The sequence below is a fragment of the Rhinoraja longicauda genome, chromosome 3 (assembly GCF_053455715.1).
Source record: "Rhinoraja longicauda isolate Sanriku21f chromosome 3, sRhiLon1.1, whole genome shotgun sequence".
Taxonomy (NCBI): Eukaryota; Metazoa; Chordata; class Chondrichthyes; order Rajiformes; family Arhynchobatidae; genus Rhinoraja; species Rhinoraja longicauda.
In genome coordinates this window covers 4,386,745-4,407,679 of record NC_135955.1, presented here as the reverse complement: position 1 = coordinate 4,407,679, position 20,935 = coordinate 4,386,745, and the positions used below count along the sequence as shown (strand labels likewise).

Here is a 20,935-nt window from a genome sequence, read left to right as displayed (position 1 = left end):
GAGAGAGAGAGAGAGAGAGAGAGAGAGAGAGAGAGAGAGAGAGAGAGAGAAGGAGAGAGACAGAGAAAGAGAGAGACAGTGTGTTAGAAAGATAGTGTGTGAGAGAGAGTGAGAGAGAGTGTGAAAGAGAGAGACAGTGAGTGTGAGAGAGAGTGTGTGTGAGAGAGAGAGAGAGAGTGTGTGAGAGAGAGAGACAGAGTGTGTGAGAGAGAGAGACAGAGTGTGTGTGAGAGAGAGAGAGAGAGAGAGAGAGAGAGAGAGAGAGAGAGAGAGAGAGAGAGAGAGAGAGAGAGAGAGAGAGAGAGAGAGAGAGAGAGAGAGAGACAGAGACCACCAACACTTCTACCTCCCCATCTGTGAATTGAAGACCTGCCCCTCACTGCATCCCTGGACCTTGGTCAACGTGCCCCGTCCCATCTTCTCTTCGTCTCCCCAACTCAGGAGGTCTCGGAGACCCCGGCCAGCCGGACCAGAGGACCGGTCAACACCTCATCCGAAGGGCAAGGAGGTCGTCGCACAGCAAGATCCCACAGGCCCTCCCCGGAGAGTCGGACCGCCGTGGAGCGCCGCTCCTCGCTCTGTCTGCTGAAGTTGGCGTTGGTGGGGAGGCTTCACGGTGTTGCAAGGACCTCCGCCCCCCCTACCCCACCCCCCCGCCCTCAGCTGGGATTCAACCCCAGACCCCCTGCCCTGCCCTCCCCCCCCACCTGCCCTTCCCTCCCCCACCCAGCCTGACGATGGGGAGCAGGAGGTGAGCGAGGGCACAGAGATGACAGCAGTCTACGCGCTGGGTGCTGCTGTGGTGAACCAGAGCTACGTCGGCTGGGCACGGAGCGCCGGCGGCGAGGGCGGAGGAGGCCGGACGGACGCGGCGGCGGTGGATGGACGGGGGGGGCGGGGAGGAGGAGGGGGAGGGGGAGGGGGAGGGGGCCAGGAGGGAGGGGGAGGGGGGAGAGGTTGGGGGCCAGCCGCGGAGGCTCACCCACTGGAGAGACTCACCCACCAGCTGTCCAACCACCAGCCGACCGTGAGGGAGGTGACGCTGGGCAAGAGGATCGGCTTGTACCGGCTGAGGGGGCAGATCGGAGCCGGGAACTTCTCACAGGTCAAGCTGGCCGTTCACTCACTGACCAGAGTAGGGGGTGTGGATGGATGGCACCATCATCATCATCATCATAACCATAATCATCATCATCATCGTAACCATAATCTTACCCATAATCATCATCATAACCATAATCATCATCATAACCATTATCAGAACCATAATCATCATCATAACCATTATCAGAACCATAATCATCATCTACCATAATCATCATCTTAACCATAATCATCATCTTAACCATAATCATCATCATAGACCATAATCATCATCTTACCATGAATCATCATCATCATCATAGCCATAATCATTATCATCATCATCATAATCATTATCAGAACCATAATCATCATCATAACCATAATCATCATTATCATAACCATTATCAGAACCATAATCATCATCTTAACCATAATCATCATCTAACCATAACCATAATCATCATCATAACCCATTATCATAACCATAATTATCATCTTAACCATAATCGTCATCATAACCATAATCATTTTAACCAAAATCATCATCATAACCATAATCATCATCATAACCATCATCATAACCATAATCATCATCTTAACCATAATCATCATCTTAACCATAATCATCATAATCATCATAACCATAATCATAACCACAATCACAATCATACTTTATTAACCATGTATTTTTTGCAACATACGAGGAATTTCATTTGCCGTACAGTCATACCAATAAAAAGCGCCAGGACACACAAAATACATGTTAACATAAACATCCACCACAGTGACTCCTCCACATTTCTCACTGATGGAAGGCGAAAAAATAGTTCAATCTTCTTCCCTTCTTTGTTCTCCCCGCGGTCGGGGGCCTCGAGCCTTCCGTTGACGGGACGGTCTTGGTTGCCGTAGCCGGCGACGTTTGGGGCCCTCCGCGTCGGGGCGATCAAGCTCCCTCATCGGGGGGGGGGGAATCTCAGCTCCCCCTACACCGGGCGATCAGACCCCGGGTCAGGGCTGGTCGAACCTTCTGCGACTTTGGAGCTTCCCGACGTCGGTCTCTCCCCGAGACTGCGAGCTCCTCGATGAAGAAAGGTGTCTCGACCCGAAACGTCACCCATTCCTTCTCTCCAGAGATTGCTGCATGACCCGCTGAGTTACTCCAGCATTTTGTGTCTACCTTCGATTTAAACCAGCATCTGAATTTTTTTCTTCCTACCTCCTCTGGCAGCTTGTTCATACACCCACCACCCTCTGTGTGAAAAAGTTACCCTCGGATTCCTATTAAATCTTTTCCCCTTCACCTTGAACCTGTGTCCTCTGGTCCTCGATTCCCTACTCTGGGCAAGAGACTCTGTGCGTCTACCCGATCTATTCCTCTCATGATTTTGTACACCTCTATAAGATCTCCCTCATCCTCCTGCGCTCCACGGAATAGAGACCCAGCCTGCTCAACCTCTCCCTGTAGCTCACACCCTCTAGTCCTGGCAACATCCTCGTAAATCTTTTCTGAACCCTTTTCAAGCTTGACAATATCTTTCCTATAACATGGTGCCCAGAACTGAACGCAATATTCTAAATGCGGTCTCACCAATGTCCTATTCAACTGCAACATGACCTGATAAAGTGAATTACACTCTAAACTTGAACTAAGCTCTAAACTAAACTATAAACTAAATTGAAATAAACTATAAAGTAATTAAATTATAAACTAAATTATAATGAAACTATACTCTAAACAAAATTAAATTATAAATTATAAACTAAACTCTAGATTAAACTAAAGTCTAAACTAAACTAAAAATCTAAACTATGAATTAAAACTAAACTAAATTATAAACTAAACTACTCTGGGTAACAGATCCTGGCATTTATACTATACTAGACCAAGTGGATCCGTTTGGCCCAAACCTCTCCTGCATTGGTGCACCACGCACTCCCACCCCACCCCCCCCCCCTCTCTACCCCGACCCCCTCCACTCTCCGCCCCGTTCCCCTCTCCCCCACTCCATCCCCCTCAACCCATGGGGCGGCACGGGTGGCGCAGCGGTAGAGTTGCTGCCTTACAGCGAATGCAGCGCCGAGACTCAGGTTCCATCCTGACTACGGGCGCCGTCTGTACGGAGTTTGTACGTTCTCCCCGTGACCAGCGTGGGTTTTCTCTGAGATCTTCGGTTTCCTCCCACACTCCCAAAGACGTACAGGTGCATAGGTTAATTGACTGGGTAAATGTAAAAAATTGTCCCTCGTGTGTGTAGGATAGTGTTAATGTGCGGGGATCGCTGGGCGGCGCAGACCCGGTGGGCCGAAGGGCCTGTTTCCGCGCTGTATCTCTAAATCTAAAACCCCTTATCCTCCCTCCTGCACCCCCTCCCTCCCTTGGAGATAGATTCAAACTTTAAAATGTGAATAACTTAAAAATATAACACCGATTTCAATGAAACGTCTTTCCATTAGCACCAAAGGGACGACGGTGAGTAAGATGGGCCTAAAATTGTCAGGCTACTGTGTACCGTTTTGGCTGTAGTCCAGGAACAAACAAAACAAACAAACAAACAAAACGAGAGAGATTTTGCATATAGATTCCTCTCATGATTTTGTACACCACTATAGATCATCCCTCATCCTCCTGCGCTCCAGGGAATAGAGTCCCAACCTGCCCCAACCTCTCCCTGTAGCTCAGGCCCCTCGAGTCCTGGCAACATCCTCGTGAATCCTTTCCTGCTTAAACGTTGTTCCCTTCATCCTGTGTCTGCGCTGCACCGCGAACGGCTCGATTGTGGTCGTGTATCGTCTTTCCGCCGACCGGTCAGCACAACCGCGGGGAGATTTCCGCTGTGGCGCGTGTGACAACGAGCTGACTTTTCTCCTTCCCTCTCTCTGCCTCAGAGAAAGTGGCCATCAAGATCCTGGACAAGACCAAGCTGGACCAGAAGACGCAGCGCCTCCTGTCGCGGGAGATAGCCAGCATGGAGCGGCTGCACCACCCCCAACATCATCCGTCTGTACGAGGTGATCGAGACGCTGTCCCGCCTGCACCTGGTGATGGAGTACGCAGGAGGGGGAGAGCTCTTCACCCTGATCAGCACCGAGGGCAGGCTGCAGGAGGCCCAGGCCAAGGACGTCTTCGACCCAAATCGTGTCCGCCGTCAAACACATGGTGAGCCTCCCCTCCCCTCCCCTCCCCCAGCCTCGCCTTTAGGTTTGGGTTTCAGAGATATGGGCAGCCCCGCGGTAGATTTTTAGAGATACAGCGCGGAAACAGACCCTTCGGCACACCGAGTCCGCGCCGCCCAGCGATCCCCGCACATTAACACTATCCTACACACACTAGGGACAATTTTTACATACTACCCAGTCAATTAACCTACAAACCTGTACGTCTTTGGAGTGTGGGAGGAAACCGAAGATCGCAGAGAAAACCCACGCAGGTCACGAGGAGAACGTACAAACTCCGTACAGACGGCGCCCGTAGTCGGGAATCGAACCTGAGTCTCCGGCGTTGCATTCGCTGTAAGGCAGCAACTCTACTGCTGCGCCACCGGTGCCGCATAGTTTCCATCCCGACTACGGGCGCTGTACTGTACGGAGTTTGTACGTTCTCCCCCGTGACCTGCCTGGGTTTTCTCTGCGATCTTCCGTTTCCTCCCGCGCTCCAAAGACGTGCAGGTTTGCAGGTTAATTGGCTTGGTATCAATGTAAAAATTGTCCCTAGTGTGTGTAGGATAGTGTTAATGTGCGGGGATCGCTGGGCGGCGCGGACCCGGTGGGCCGAAGGGCCTGTTTCCGCGCTGTTTCTCTAAACTAAACGAAACTAAGATACAGCGCGGAAACCGGCCCTTTGAAACGTTTAAGATTATTAAGGGGTTGGACACGTTTAGAGGCAGGAAACATGTTCCCAATGTTGGGGGGAGTCCAGAACCAGGGGCCACAGTTTACGAATAAGGGGTAGGCCGTTTAGAACGGAGATTGAGGGAAAAACCTTTTCATTCAGAGAGTTGTGAATCTGTGGAATTCTCTGCCTCAGAAGGCAGTGGAGGACAATTCTTTGAATGCATTCAAGAGAGAGCTATACATCTAACTCTCTCTCTCTCTCCCCCTCCTCCATCCCCCTCCCTCCCTCATGCTCTCCCCTCTTTCTCTCCCCCCGTCTCTAGTTCAGTTTATCGTTGTGTGTATCGAGCTGGCTGTACGTCTAACTCTCTCTCTCTCTCTCTCTCTCCCCCTCTCCCCCATTCTCCATCCCCCTCTCTCCCTCCCTCCCTCCCCCTCTCTCCTCACTCTCCCTCCCTCCCCCCCTCTCTCCCCCCTCCCTCCCCCTCTCCCCCTCCTATCCCCCTCTCTTCCTCTCTCCCTCTCTCCCCCCCCCCTCTCCCCCACTCTCCCTCCCTCTCTCCCCCTCTCTCTCCCCCTCCTCCCCTCCCACTCTCCCCCTCTCCCTCCCACTCTCCCACTCTCCCCCCCCCCCCCCCCACAGCACGAGAGGGGCACAGTGCACCGTGACCTGAAGGCTGAGAACATCTTCTGGGGCAGGGGGGCCGTGTGAAGGTGGGGGACTTTGGTTTCAGCACGTGCTGTGGGGGGCAGCAGACGCTCAGCACCTTCTGCGGTTCGCCGCCGTACGCAGCGCCGGAGCTGTTCCGGGACGAGCGTTACGCGGGTGCGGCGGTGGACGTGTGGGCGCTGGGCGTGCTGCTGTACTTCATGGTGGCGGGGGCCCTGCCATTCCGGGCGGACACGGTGGCCAAGCTGAAGCGCTGCATCCTGGAGGGGGCGTACACGGAGCCCGCCCACCTGTCCACGCCCGGAGCCCGCCTGATCCGCTCGCTCCTGCGGCCCCGCGGCCAGCGAGCGCTGCAGCCTGCAGCAGGTAGTGCACAGCCAGTGGATGCAGGGAGCCCACTGCTGCCGCCCCCTGCAGCCCTTCCCCCTGGAGCCGGGGCACCTGGCCGGCGGGGGCAGCAGCGGGGGCGGGGGCGGGCACGGGTTGGCGAGCGAGCAGGAGGAGACCAGGGGGGCGCTGGCGGGGCTGGGCGTGACCGAGGCCCACCTGCTGGAGAGCCGGGGCAAGGGCCCGCGGAGTCCCGTCACCGGCCTGTACCGCATCGTCCTGCACCGCGTACAGAGGAGGCAGTGCCCCGACCTGCTCCCCCTCCCCCTCCCCCTCCCCACCCCCGCCCCCACCCGCCCGGCCCCCCCTCGCCGCTACTCCACCAGGCTCCGAGGCCAGGCCAGCCCCGCCTCCAAGCTCTGCGCCATCTTGTAGGCCCATCGGCCCAACCTACCCACACCGGCCAACGGGCCCCATCTACAAGGGAGTCAGACTCCATGGAAACAGGCCCTTCAGCCCAACCTGCCCATGCCGGCAGACGTGCCCCATCTACACTAGTCATACAGTGTGGAAACAGGCCCTTCAGCCCAACCTGCCCATGCCGGCCAACATGCCCCATCTACACTAGTCATACAGTGTGGGAAACAGGCCCTTCAGCCCAACCTGCCCATGCCGGCCAACATGCCCCATCTACACTAGTCATACAGTGTGGGAAACAGGCCCTTCAGCCCAACCTGCCCATGCCGGCCAACATGCCCCATCTACACTAGTGATACACCATGGAAACAGGCCCTTCAGCCCAACTTGCCCACACTGGCCAACATGCCCCATCTACACTAGTGATACAGCATGGAATCAGGCCCTTCGGCCCAACTTTCCCACACCGACCAACATGCCCCATCTACACTATCCCCACCTGCCTGTGTTTGGCCCACATCCCTCTAAACCTGTCCTATCCATGTACCTGTCCAAACCTTTCTTAAATGTCTGCCTCCACTACCTCATCTGGCAGCTCGTTACAGCTCCACCCTTTGTGTATAAAAGTCGCCCTCAGGTTTCTATTAAACTTTCCCCCCCCCTCACCTTAAACATGTGCTCTGGTTCTTGATTGTCTTTACACTGGGCAAGAGACTCTGTGCATCTGCCCGATATATTCCACTCATGCTTTTGTGCACCTCTATAAGATCACCCCTCGCCCTCCTGTGCTCCAAGGAACAGAGTCCTACCCCTGCCCAACCCCTCCCTGTAGCTCAGGCCCTGGAGTCCTGGCAACATCCTCGTGAATCTTCTCTGATCAGGGTAGGAGAGACCATTCCCCCCCCCCCCTCTCATGCACTCCTACTACTCCCCCCCACCCCACCCATTCACCAGCCCACCAGGCAGCGGAGAGGAAACATAGAAACAAAGAATATACACCGATCAGCCAAAACATTTTGACCTGATGAGCCACCTGCCTAATATGCTGTTGGTCCTCCGTGTGCAGCCCCATACGCAGCAGGGTGCGATGCACTGTATTGTGACACATTCCTCCCGTGACCACCATTAACATTTTCTGTGACTTGTGCCACAGTCGACCTTCTGTCGGTTCGGACCAGACAGGATAGCCTTCGTTGCCCTCGCGCATCGATGAGCCTTGGGCGCCCAACACCCTGTCTGTCGCCGGTTTGTGGTTTGTCCCTCCTCGGACCACTGTCGGTAGGTACTCACCACTGCTGACCGGGAGCACCCCACAAGCCTTGCCGTTTCAGAGATGCTCTGACCCAGTCGTCTGGCCAGAACAATTTGGCCCTTGTCAAAGTCGCTCATTCCTGCCCATTTCTCCTGCATCCAACACATCAACCTCAAGAACTGACTGTCCACTTGCTGCCTAATATATCCCACCCCTTGACAGGAGCCATTGTAACAAGATAATCAATGTAATTCACTTCGCCTGTCAGTGGTCATAATGTTTTGGCTGGGCGGTGTAGGTGCAGGAGGAGGCCATTCGGCCCTTCGAGCTAACGCCGCCATTCAATATGATCGTGGCTGATCATCCACAATCAGTACCCCGTTCCTGCTTTCTCCCCATATCCCTTGATTCCGTTAGCCCTAAGAGCTACATCCGACTCTCTCTTGAAAACATGGTGGACCTCCTCTCCCGAGGAGCCAAGGACATGGACTCGTTCGAGGGTTTGGGGGGGGTGGGGGGGCGTCGATTCAAATCCACAGCAGATCGGAGCGATCTGCCCCTTCTCCTCCTTGTCTCACACTTCGCATCTCCTCGTCTCCGGCCTTTGCTAACCCATCTACCCGCCAAACCCTCCCATCCTCGCCTGTATCCACCTATCACTCACCAGAAGAAAAAACACACACAAAGTGCTGGAGTAACGCAGCGTATGACGGCACTGGGCCTGTACTCGCTGGGGTTTACGAGGATGAGAGGGGGAGCTCATTTAAACTTACAGAATCGTCTTCTTCTTCTTCTTGCGTTTGAGGCAGCAGGAGTTACGTGAGGCCCTCCAGGCAATGTAGCCAGTGCAATGTGCTGTTGTCGAGGGCCGTGAGGTCTACCCCTCCACCAGGGGGGCGGAGGACAGTGCAGTCAGACATGCCGTGCTGCGCTGTTTGCTGGTCTGCCCCACACACGCAGGCTGCTGATGGACGCAACCCCCAACGATGCACGTTGGCGTTGAACCGGCTGACCCCTGTGTGGAGCCGGTTCAGGGCGAGCCACTCTTTGCGGGGCGTGTCCGAGCCGGGTGGGGCTGTGGTGTTCAGTGCGACAGTGAATCGAGGAAGTGGCGATGTCAGTTCCCAGCTGGTTCTCCATGCTCCTAGTATGTTGCAACCGGAGCCACAGAGGGTCGCTGCATGATGGGAGAAAGGGTGATGAGATGACAGGCGTTGAGGTCCCAGTTGCTGTAAATCCTGGGCGAGGTGGTGCAAAGGATGTTTGGCGTCCGATGGGGCCTTGCACACCAGCCCACGAGTGACGAACTCTCCGCGAAGCTTGGCGGGTGCGATACCTGCGAGCACCGGTAGGAGATCCATTGGAGTAGGGCGCAGGCAGCCGGCGATGGTAGTGAAAGCCTTTGATAGAGTGGATGTGGAGAGGATGTTTCCACAGGTGGGAGAGTCCAGGACCAGAGGTCACAGCCTCAGAATTAAAGGGCGCTCTTTTAGATTTTAGATTTAGAGATACAGCGCAGAAACAGGCCCTTCAGCCCACCGGGTCCGTGCCGCCCAGCGATCCCCGCACATTAACACTATCCTACACACACTAGGGACAATTTTTTACATTTCCCCAGCCAATTAACCTACAAACCTGCACGTCTTTGGAGTGCGGGAGGAAACCGAAGATCTTGGAGAAAACCTACGCAGGTCATGGGGAGAACGTACAAACTCCGTACAGACGGCGCCCGTAGTCAGGATCGAACCTGAGTCTCCGGCGCTGCATTCACTGTAAGGCGGCAACTCTACCGCTGCGCCACCGTGCCGCACTTTTAGAAAGGGGGATCTTCTTTAGTCAGAGGGTAGTTAATGTGTGGAACCCATTGCCACAGAGGGCCATGCAGGCCAAGTCAGTGGGTATTATTACGGCAGAGATAGATTCCTGATTAGAACGGGTGTCAAGGGCTATTTGGGAGAAGGCAGGAGAATGGAGGCAGAGATCAGCCATGATTGAATGGCGGAGTTGCCTCGATGGGCCGAATGGCCTAAATCTGCTCCTCTAACTGCGAGCTTGTGAACTCATTGGGTCAGGCAGCTTCCATGGAGACATGTGATAAAAAGGAATTGGTCACGACCCGAAACGCCATCCATTACTCCCCAGAGATGCTGCCTGACCCGGTGAGTTATCCAGCACTCTGTGAAACGTCACCTATCCATGATCTCCAGAGATGCTGCCTGACCCGCTGAGTTACTCCAGCACTTTGTGTTTAACTCTGGAGAACACGGTTAGGTGATGTGACCTTCATCACACAAACCAACCTCCCTTCCATTGATTTCATCTACACGTCACTGCCTCAGCAAGGCCAGCAGCATAATCAAGGACCAGTCTCACCCCGGCCACTCCCTCTTCTCCCCTCTCCCATCAGGGGAGAGACACAGAAGTGTGTAAACGCACACCTCCAGATTCAGGGACAGTTTCTTCCCGGCTGTTATCAGGCAACTGAACCATCCTATCACCAACTAGAGAGCGGTCCTGACCTCCCATCTACCTCATTGGAGACCCTCGGACTATTTTTGATCGGACTTTACTGGACTTTTTCTCGCACTAAACGTTATTCCCTTTATCCTGTATCTGGACACTGTGGACGGCTCGATTGTAATCATGTGGTAGTCTTTCCGCTGACTGGTCAGCACGCAATAAACAATAGACAATAGGTGCAGGAGGAGGCCATTCGGCCCTTCGAGCCAGCACCGCCATTCATGGCTGATCATTCTCAATCAGTACCCCGTTCCTGCTTTCTCCCCATACCCCCTGACTCCACTATCCTCAAGAGCTCTATCTAGCTCTCTCTTGAATGTATTCAGAGAATTGGCCTCCACTGCCCTCAGAGGCAGAGAATTCCACAGATTCACAACTTTCTGACTGAAAAAGTTTTTCCTCATCTCCGTTCTAAATGGCCTACCCCTTATTCTTAAACTGTGGCCCCTGGTTCTAGACTCCCCCATGTTTCCTGCTTCTAATGTGTCCAACCCCTTAACAATCTTATAAGATTGTTTCTATAAGATCCCCTCTCATCCTTCTAAATTCCAGTGTATACAAGCCTAGTCGCTCCAGTCTTTCAACATATGACAGTCCCGCCATTCCAGGAAATAACCTAGTAAACCTACGCTGCACGCCCTCAATAGCAAGAATATCCTTCCTCAAATTTGGAGACCAATACTGCACACAGTACTCCAGGTGAGGTCTCACCAGGGCCCTGTACAACTGCAGAAGGACCTCTTTGCTCCTATACTCAACTCCTCTTGTTATGAAGGCCAACATTCCATTGGCTTTCTTCACTGCCTGCTGTACCTGCATGCTTCCTTTCAGTGACTGATGCACTAGGACACCCAGATCTCGTTGTACGTCCCCTTTTCCTAACTTCACACCATTCAGATAATAATCTGCCTTCCTATTCCTGCTTTTCACTGTACCCGTGTCAATAAAATAAACTAAACTAGTGCGAAGTGAAGAACACCAGAATATAATGTTACAGATTACAGTTACAGAACAAAAGCCCGAATGTCGTCTGTAAGGTGTCTCCTATAACATGATTCACATTATTCCCTCTGTCATGTATCTGTACACTGTGGACTCAGACTCGCTACCACAGCCACATCTGCTGTGATTTCTCCTGCCCTCCTACTCTACGACCACATTTTGACCCAGACTCGCTGCCACAGCCACATCTGCTCTCCATCCAACGACCCAAACAGTCTTTCCAGGTGAGACAAAGGTTCACCTGCACCTCCTCCAACCTCATCTATTGCATCCGCTGCTCTAGATGTCAATTTATTTACATCGGCGAAACCAAGCGCAGGCTCGGCGATCGCTTCGCTCAACACCTGCGCTCGGTCCGCATTGACCAAACTGATCTCCCGGTGGCTGAGCACTTCAACTCCCCCTCCCATTCCCAGTCTGACCTTTCTGTCATGGGCCTCCTCCAGTGCCATAGTGAGGCCCACCGGAAATTGGAGGAACAGCACCTCATATTTCGCCTGGGCAGCTTGCAGCCCAGCGGTATGAACATTGACTTCTCCAACTTTAGATAGTTCTTCTGTCCCTCTCTTCCCCTCCCCCTTCCCAGATCTCCCTCTATCTTCCTGTCTCCACCTATATCCTTCCTTTGTCCCACCCCCCTGACATCAGTCTGAAGAAGGGTCTCGACCCGAAACGTCACCCATTCCTTCTCTCCTGAGATGCTGCCTGACCTGCTGAGTTACTCCAGCATTTTGTGAATAAATACCTTCGATTTGTACCAGCATCTGCAGTTATTTTCTTGTACACTGTGGACGGTCTAATTGGAATGAATGAATGAATAAGTTTATTGGCCAAGTATGTGCAGATACAAGGAATGTGCCTTGGTGCTCCGCTCACAAATGACAACACAAACATACAGTTAATAATTAAGAATAAAGCATAACCACATCAAAACAATAAGGATACAACATTACGGTCTAAACATGTGGGTGAAAATAAACCAGAGCAACAAAGAGACTCCAGACTTTGGTTATTGAATAGAACTGTCACTCGTGGAAAAAAGCTGTTTTTATGTCTGGCTGTGGCTGCTTTGACAGTCTGGAGTCGCCTTCCAGAGGGAAGTGCTTCCAAGAGTTTGTGGCCAGGGTGAGAGGGGTCAGAGATGATCTTGCCTGCTCGCTTCCTGGCCCTTGCAGTGCACAGTTCGTCAATGGGGGGGAAGGTTGCAGCCAACAACCTTCTCAGCTGTGCGAACGATCCGTTGCAGCCTTCGGATGTCGTGCTTGGTGGCTGAACCAAACCAGACCATGATGGAGAAGGTGAGGACGGACTCAATGATGGCAGTATAGAATTGGACCATCATTGCCTGTGGCAGATTGTGTTTCTTCAGTTGCCGCAGGAAGTACATCCTCTGTTGGGCCTTTTTGACTGTGGAGTCGTTGGTGGCCTCCCATTTAAGGTCCCTGGAGATGATGGTTCCAAGGAACTTAAATGACTCCACAGATGTGACTGTGGTGTTGTTGATGGTGAGTGGGGGGAGGGGAGGGGGAGCTCTTCGAAAGTCTACAATTAGTTCCACTGTCTTGAGAGCATTGAGCTCCAGGTTGTTGCGATGGCACCAGGACGCCAGCTGTGTCACTTCCCATCTGTAGGCAGATTCCTCCCCATCCTGGATCAGTCCAATCAGGGTAGTGTCATCCGCAAACTCGAGGGGCTTGACAGAGGAGTCTGTGGAGGTGCAGTCATTGGTGTAGAGAGAGTAAAGGAGAGGGGAGAGTACGCAGCCTTGCGGTGCTCCTATGCTGAGGGTCTGCGGGCCCGAGATGTGCTTTCCCAGCCTCACATGCTGCTTCCTGTCCGTCAGGAAGTTGATGATCCACTGACAGAGGGGTTCAGGCACAGTCAGCTGGGAGAGTTTGTAGTGTAATAGCTCTGGCACAATGGTGTTAAACGCAGAGCTAAAGTCCACAAACAGAATCCTGGCATAGGTCCCCTTGTGGTCTAGGTGCTGGAGGATGAAGTGCAGGCCTAGGTTGACTGCATCATCCACTGATCTATTGGCGTGGTATACAAACTACAGAATGTCCAGGTGGGCCAGAACATCTTTCAAGGGTCTTCATGACTACAGAGGTCAGTGCGACAGGCCTGTAGTCATTAAGACCAGTGATCCTTGTCTTTCTGGGTACAGGGACAAAAGTGGTGACCTTGAAGCAGGCAGGGACAGTGCAGGTTTGCAGGGACTGGTTGAAAATGTTTGTGTAGATCGGTGCCAGTTGTTCGGCACCGAGCTTGAGGGTGGAGGGGGAAACATTGTCCGGTCCTGGAGATTTCCGGCTTTTCTGTTTTCGGAATAGGCTCTTCACCTCTGCAATTTCTACTGTTAAACTGGAGTCAGTCTGCGAGGATGTGCAAATTGGTGATTGCAGAGGGGTGGGGGGTTGGGGGGGGGGGGGGGGGAGGGCCAGTCTTTGCAAACTCCAGCCAGTCTCTGAGTAGGTGTGTATTCACAAAATGCTGGAGTAACTCAGCAGGTCAGGCAGCATCTCGGGAGAGAAGGAATGGGTGACGTTTCGGGTCGAGACCCTGAGTAGGTATCAATTGCTGCTTGGGGAGGAGTGGGTGGGGACGGGATCCAGTCTTTGCAAATTGGAGTCAGTCTTTGAGTAATCGTGTATTGTCTCTTTCACTGGACGGCACGCAAAAAAATCATTTCATAGAAACATAGAAAATAGGTGCAGGAGTAGGCCATTCGGCCCTTCGAGCCTGCACCGCCATTCAATATGATCATGGCTGATCATCCAACTCAGTATCCCGTACCTGCCTTCTCCCCATACCCCCTGATCCCTTTAGCCACAAGGGCCACATCTTACTCCTCTTAAATATAGCCAATGAACTGGCCTCAACTACCTTCTGTGGCAGAGAATTCCACAGATTCACCGCGCTCTGGGTGAAAAGAAACGTTCTCATCTCGGTCCTAAAAGACTTCCCCCTTATCCTTAAACTGTGACCCCTTGTTCTGGACTTCCCCAACATCGGGAACAATCTTCCTGCATCTAGCCTGTCCAACCCCTTAAGAATTTTGTACGTTTCTATAAGATCCCCCCTCAATCTTCTAAATTCCAGCGAGTACAAGCCGAGTCTATCCAGTCTTTCTTCATATGAAAGTCCTGCCATCCCAGGAATCAATCTGGTGAACCTTCTCTGTGCTCCCTCTATGGCAAGAATGTCTTTCCTCAGATTAGGAAACCAAACCTGTACGCAATACTCCAGGTGTGGTCTCACCAATGCCCTGTACAACTCACTGTACCTCGGTACACGTGACAATAAACGAAACTCAAACTGCACCCCAAACTCGTTCTATTCCATCCTCTCTTGTCCGCCCGCTACCCAACCTACATCCGAGACACCTCGTACCCTTCAATTCATTTTTCTTTTTTGTCACATTTTACAGTATCTCTCCAAAGACCTTGTCCCATTGTAAATAAAAGGCGCATTTTCAGGTTGGCTGCCAGTGACTAGCAGAGTTCCGCAAGGGCTCAGTGCTGGGGCCGCAACTCTTCACGTTGTATATTAATGATTTGGCGAGGGGATTATATATAATATAAGAAAATAACTGCAGATGCCGGTACAAATCGAAGGTATTTATTTCACAAAATGCTGGAGTAACTCAGCAGGTCAGGCAGCATCTCGGGAGAGAAGGAATGGGCGACGTTTCGGGTCGAGACCCTTCTTCAGACTGATGTCAGGGGGGCGGGACAAAGGAAGGATATAGGTGGGGACAGGAAGATAGAGGGAGATCTGGGAAGGGGGAGGGGAAGAGAGGCGAGAGAGCATGTTGCTAAACTCTCGTCGAAGAGAGGAGGAGAACTTCTTCAAAGTGGACATACCTTGAGGAGAAATGGGATTGAAGGCTTTGTGGCCAAGTTTGCGGATGATGCTAAGATAGGCGGATGGGCAGGCAGTGTAGAGAAAGCAAGGACTCAGCAGAAGGACTTGGACAGGTTGGGAGAGTGGGCAGAGAAGTGGCAGATGGAATTCTGCAGAGCAAAGTGTGGACTCATGCTTTTTGGTAACAGGGATAAAGGCGTTAGATTACTTTTCTAAATGGAGAGAGAATCCAGAAATCGGAGGTGAGGAGGAACTTCTTTAGTCAGAGGGTGGTGGATCTGTGGAACTCATTGCCACAGAGGGCTGCGGAGGCCAAGTCAGTGGGTATTTTTAAGGGAGACATAGACAATTTCTTGGTTACAACGGGTGTCAAGGGTTGTGGGGAGAAGGCAGGAAAATGTAATTCGGAGGCAGAGATCAGCCATGATTGAATGGTGGAGTGGACTCGATGGGCCGAATGGCCTAATTCTACTCTTATAACTTGTGAACCCTGTTTACTCTTCCAGTCTTTCTTCCCCCCCTCCACTGCGATCAGTCTGGAGAAGGGTCCCAACCCGAAACCTGACCCGCTCATCCTGACCCGCTGAGTTACTCCAGCACTCTGTGAAACGTCACCCATCCATGTTCACCAGAGATGCTGCCTGACCCGCTGAGTTACTCCAGCACTCTGTGAAACGTCACCTATCCATGTTCTCCAGAGATGCTGCCTGACCCGCTGAGTTACTCCAGCACTCTGTGAAACGTCACCTATCCATGTTCTCCAGAGATGCTGCCTGACCCGCTGAGTTACTCCAGCACTTTGTTTTCCATGCATGATTCCGGCATCTCCATTTCCTTGCATCTGGATCTCATCCTTTGACTTCAGGACTCTTGCACACTTCAGTTAGCCAGTGTTTCACGGAGTCATGGAGTTATAAAGCATGGAAACAGGCCCTTTGGCCTAACTTGCCCATGCCCCATCTACACTAGTTCCACCTTGCCCATGTTCTCCAGAGATGCTTCCTTGAAGGTTGAGTTGCAGGTGGATAAGGTTGTCAAAAAGCCTTTTGGCTCTTAGCCTTTCATCAGTCAGAGTATTGAGTATAGAAGTTGGGAGGTCATGTTGCAGTTGTATAAGACTTTGTGGAGACCGCATTTCGAATATTGTGTTCAGTTCTGGGCACCATGTTATAGGAAAGATATTGTCAAGCTTGAAAGGGTTCAGAAAAGATTTACAAGGATGTTGCTAGGACTAGTGGGTGTGAGCTATATGGAGGGGTTGAGTAGGCTGGGTCTCTATTCCATGGAGTGCAGATGAGGGGGGATCTTATAGAGGTGCACAAAACAATGAGAGGAATAGATCGGGGACATGCACAGAGTCTCTTGCCCAGAGTAGGGGAATCGAGGACCAGAGGACATAAGTTCAAGGTGAAGTGGAAAAGATTTAATAGGAATCCGAGGGGTTACTTTTTCACACAAAGGGTGGTGGGTGTATGGAACAAGCTGCCGGAGGAGGTAGTTGAGGCTGGGACTATCCCATCGTTTAAGAAACAGACAGGTGCATAGATAGGACAGGTAAGTGGGTCTAGGGTAGCTGGGACATTGTTGGCCGGTGTGGGCGAGTTGGGCCGAAGGGCCTGTTTCCACACTGTATCACTCAATGACTCTATGCTGCCTGACCCGCTGAGTTACTCCATCACTCTGTGAAACGTCACCTATCCTTGTTCTCCACTGCAGGCCCGGACACTGTAGGCCCGGACACTGTAGGCCCGGACACTGTAGGCCCGGACAATGCAGGCCTGGACACTGCAGGCCCGGACACTGCAGGCCCGGACACTGTAGGCCTGGACACTGTAGGCCCGGACACTGTAGGCCCGGACACTGTAGGCCCGGACACTGTAGCCCAGGACACTGTAGGCCCGGACACTGGAGGCCCGGACACTGCAGGCCTGGACACTGCAGGCCCGGACACTGTAGGCCCGGACAATGTCGACCTGGGCGCCGCCGAACAGAGGTTGCATAACAACCCGCCTCCCGGCCCGGGCGGCCGCCGTTGGTGGAGCGGGAGCATGTGGCCGCTGGCTGGGTGAGGTCACGTGGGGCGCGGAGCAACGACATCACCCTTTGCCCCTTATTTGGGAGTGAGGAAGTTGGCAACCCCTAGTGACCGCGTTGGCTTATCCCCGGTTTCGTCCTGCACTCCAAAGGCATGTGGGTTTGTAGATTAATTGGCTTCAGCAAAATTGTAAATTGTCCCCAACGTGTGGGATAGTGCTAGTGTACGGGGGGAATCGATGGGCACCATGGGCTCGGTGGGCCGAAGGGCGTGTTTCCACAATGTGTACATAAACTGAAACGAAACACGACACCCGTTTCAGCGTAGGTGGGTCAGCATGGACATGATGGGCCGAAGGGCTTGTTCCTGTGACAGGGAGGAGTCCCCTGCTTCTGTCTGGCTATGGCCGAGTTATCAGCAGACACCTTTATCCAAGCAACTGTTCATCAGTGGGCAGCCGGCCTCAATTTTGGCCCACGCTTCCTGAGTAGACTTCAACCTCTAACCCATGAGCAGACAGCTCCGCTGATTTCTCTAATTTCGAGTGACCCTTGAATTCCCTTTCTCCCCCTCTTCCCCCACCCTGATCGTCCCTCTAGCTCGGCTGTTCACATCTCTGTATCCCTTCGTTATCACCTCTTCCCCAGCCAACAATGGACCATTGTGGGCTCCGCCCTTCCTTGGTGATTTGTTCTGGCCTTTCCCCTGTCTCCAGTCCCCCCCCCTCCACCCCTTCCACTTTCAGTCTGAAGAAGGGTCCCGACCCCCCTTCCACCCGACACACATCCCTTTTCTGCCTGACCTGCTGAGTTACTCCTGCACTGTGTCCATCTTCGGTATAAACCAGCATCTGCTGTTCCTGCCGACACAGTAGATAGCTCTGCTCCAACCCTGGGCTGTGACTAGATATTAGACAATAGACAATAGACAATAGACAATACGTGCAGGAGTAGGCCATTCGGCCCTTCGAGCCAGCACCACCATTCAATGTGATCATGGCTGATCATTCTCAATCAGTACCCCGTTCCTGCCTTCTCCCCATACCCCCTGACTCCGCTATCCTTAAGAGCTCTATCTAGCTCTCTCTTGAAAGCATCCAGAGAATTGGCCTCCACTGCCTTCTGAGGCAGAGAATTCCACAGATTTACAACTCTCTGACTGAAAAAGGTTTTCCTCATCTCCGTTCTAAATGTCCTACCCCTTATTCTTAAACTGTGGCCCCTGGTTCTGGACTCCCCCAACATTGGGAACATGTTTCCTGGCTGACATACATGTCCAACATTATACCATCTCTAATGCATCCAACGTATACCATCTTCGGTATAAACCAGCATCTGCTATTCCTGCCGACACAGTAGATAGCTGTACTCCAACCCTGGGCTGTGACTACCATGGACCTCTTCTCCTAACCCCCCCACCAACATGTCTCACTTGGCTAGCTTACAACCCTTGATCTTATAGAGGTGTACAGAATCACAAGAGGAATAGATCAGGTAAATGCACAGAAAATATTGTCCTGTGTAGGAGAATCAGAGGGCCGAGGATTGTTCATAAGGGATAGGAGTAGAACTAGGCCATTCGGCCCATCGAGCCCACTACGCCATTCAATCATGGGTGAACTATCTCTCCCTCCTAACCCCATTCTCCTGCCTTCTCCCCATAACCTCTGACACTTAAGGTGAGGGGGAAAAGATTTAATAGGAACCTGAGTGGTAACTTTTTCCACACAAAGGCTGGTGGGTGTATGGAACGGGGAGGCAGATGAGGCTGGGACTATCGCAACGTTTAAGAAGCATTCAGACAGGTACATGGATAGGACAGGTTTAGAGGGATATGGGATAAACACAGGCGAGTGGGACTAGTGTAGATGGGACATGTTGGTCGGTGTGGGCAAGTTGGGCCGAAAGGTCTATTTCCACTGGAAGACTCTGGCTCTATAACCCAAATGGTAAGAACATGGAATTTTCCAATTTTAAATAATCCTCTCCCCTCCTTGTTTCTCTCCTGATTTCCCTCCTGCCCGACCTTGATGTGCACCCATATCTCCCATTATTGAAACACTCTTTCCCCACCCCATCCCATCCCTCCCACCGACTGTGGTAAGAATAAAAAGGCAGATTATTATCTGAATGGTGTCAAGTTAGGAAAAGGGGATGTAGAACGAGATCTGGGTGTCCTAGTGCATCAGTCACTGAAAGTGAAGCATGCAGGTACAGCAGGCAGTGAAGAAAGCCAATGGAATGTTGGCCTTCATAACAAGAGGAGTTGAGTGTAGGAGCAAAGAGGTCCTTCTGCAGTTGTACAGGGCCCTGGTGAGACCGCACCTGGAGTACTGTGTGCAGAGTGCTGGAGTAACTCAGCAGGTCAGGCAGCATCTCAGACTGAAGAAGGGTCTCGACCCGAAACGTCACCTATTCCTTCTCTCCCGAGATGCTGCCTGACCTGCTGAGTTACTCCAGCACTCTGTGAAACGTCACCTATCCATGTTCTCCAGAGACGCTGCCTGACCTGCTGAGTTACTCCAGCACTCTGTGAAACGTCACCTGTCCATGTTCTCCAGAGACGCTGCCTGACGCGCTGAGTTACTCCAGCACTCTGAGTCTATCTATGGGGACTAGTCCAGAGTGCTAACTTGGTCAGCATGGACAAGGACAAGGGAAGTGTTGTACATCTCGAACACTCCAAGTGCATTTGAAACAGAACAGAGTGTACACTAACGCACACACAGCATCTGGTGGCAAGGGTTAGATATGTTGCATTCACCACAGAAACAGGACCTTGGCCTGACACGTCATAGAACAGTACAGCACAGGAAGAGGCCCTTCGGCCCACAATATTTGTGCCGAACATGATGCCAAGACGGACTCTTATCTGCCTGCATGTGATCCATATCCCTTCCATTCCCTGCATACCCACATGCCCGTCCAAAAGCCTCTTAAACACCACCACCCCTGGCACCCTCTGTGTGAACAAAACGTACCTCTCGCTTAAACTGCCTGGATAGAGTGGATGTGGAGAGGGCGTTCCCTCTAGTGGGAGAGTCTCGGACCAGAGGCCATAACCTCAGAATCAAAGGATGTACTTTTAGAAAAGAGATGAGGAGGAATTTCTTTAGTTACGGGATGGTGAATCTGTGGAATTCATTGTCGCAGACGGCAGTGAAGGCTGTCAATGGGCACTTGTAAGGTGGAGATTGACAGATTCTTGATCAGCGCGGGTATCAGGGATTATGGGGAGGAGAATGGAGGATAGGTCAGCCATGATTGAATGGCGGAGTAGTCTTGATGGGCCAAATGGCCTAATTCTGCTCCAGGAACTTATGAATTATTAGATTTTTTTAGATTTAGAGATACAGCGCGGAAACAGGCCCTTCGGCCCACCGAGTCCGCGCCGCCCAGCGATCCCCGCACATTAATGCTATCCTACACACACGAGGGGCAATTTTTACATTTACCCAGTCAATTAACCTACAAACCTGTATGTCTTTGGAGTGTGGGAGGAAACCGAAGATCTCGGAGAAAACCCACGCAGGTCACGGGGAGAACGTACAAACTCCGTACAGACGGCGCCCGTAGTCAGGATCGAACCTGAGTCTCTGGCACTGCATTTGCTGTAAGGCGGCAACTCTACTGCTGCGCCACCGTGCCGTGCAGCACAGCGGTAGAGTTGCAGCCTCACAGCGCCGGAGACCCGGGTTCCATCCTGACGACGGGCGCTGTCTGTACGGAGTTTGTACGTTCTCCCCGTGGGTTTTCTCCGGGTTTCTCCAATTTCCTCCCACACTCGAAAGGCGTGCAGGTTTGTAGGTTAACTGGCTTGGCATAATTTTAAACATTCCATAGTGTGTGTAGGGTAGTGCTAGTATACGGGGTGATTGCTGGTCGGCTCACCCCCGGTCGCTCCCTCATCTCCCCTCTCCCATCGGAAG

The 20,935-nt window shown here is 52.4% G+C and overlaps 1 pseudogene across 1 annotated transcript; it reads left to right on the top strand.

Annotated features, from left to right (window-relative positions):
- LOC144611912 (serine/threonine-protein kinase NIM1-like) lies at positions 1-6,482 on the top strand (annotated as a pseudogene). The gene is made up of 4 exons (XR_013549594.1): positions 1-877; positions 909-1,142; positions 3,973-4,243; positions 5,561-6,482. The product of XR_013549594.1 is annotated as a serine/threonine-protein kinase NIM1-like (transcript).
- Positions 6,483-20,935: the final 14,453 nt, after the last annotated feature.